The sequence below is a fragment of the Cucurbita pepo genome, unplaced genomic scaffold, assembly GCF_002806865.2.
Source record: "Cucurbita pepo subsp. pepo cultivar mu-cu-16 unplaced genomic scaffold, ASM280686v2 Cp4.1_scaffold007232, whole genome shotgun sequence".
NCBI classification, from domain to species: Eukaryota; Viridiplantae; Streptophyta; class Magnoliopsida; order Cucurbitales; family Cucurbitaceae; genus Cucurbita; species Cucurbita pepo.
In genome coordinates this window covers 1-537 of record NW_019653169.1, presented here as the reverse complement: position 1 = coordinate 537, position 537 = coordinate 1, and the positions used below count along the sequence as shown (strand labels likewise).

The window sequence follows — 537 nt, the reverse complement described above, 5'->3', positions numbered from 1 at the left end:
GTTGTGAGCGGCAGGATTCAAACCTACGCGGGAAAAGCCTATATGATTTTTNGGCACGCCCACTGAATGAAAAATAGAATAAACCGAAGTTGTGAGCGGCAGGATTCAAACCTACGCGGGAAAAGCCTATATGATTTTTGTCATGCCTGATAACCACTCCGGCACGCCCACTAAATGAAAAATAAAATAAGCCCAAGTTCTGATCAGTAGCATTCGAGATTTTTAATTGCCGAACAACCACTATTTTCAATGTAAAAAAGATTTTGTGCAAAATAATTCGTGAGCGGCAGGATTCGAAACTGCGCGGGCAAAACCCACATGATTTCTAGTCATGCCCGTTAACCACTCCGGCACGCCCACTGAATAAAAAATAGAGTAAGATGAAGTTGTGAGCATTCGAGATTTCTAGTCCAATAACCACTCTTTTATTTTTAATGTAAAATAGATTTTTGTGCGAAATAAGTCGTGTGCAGCAGGATTCGAACCTGTGCGGGAAAAACCCACATGATTTCTAGTCATGCCCGATAACCACTCCGG

The 537-nt window shown here is 42.0% G+C and overlaps 1 non-coding gene across 1 annotated transcript; it reads right to left on the bottom strand.

Moving 5' to 3' along the window:
• Positions 1 to 278: 278 nt before the first annotated feature.
• On the bottom strand, positions 279 to 360 carry TRNAS-AGA. The gene has a single exon. It is a non-coding gene; the product is annotated as a tRNA-Ser (tRNA).
• Between the last annotated feature and the right edge of the window lie 177 nt (positions 361 to 537).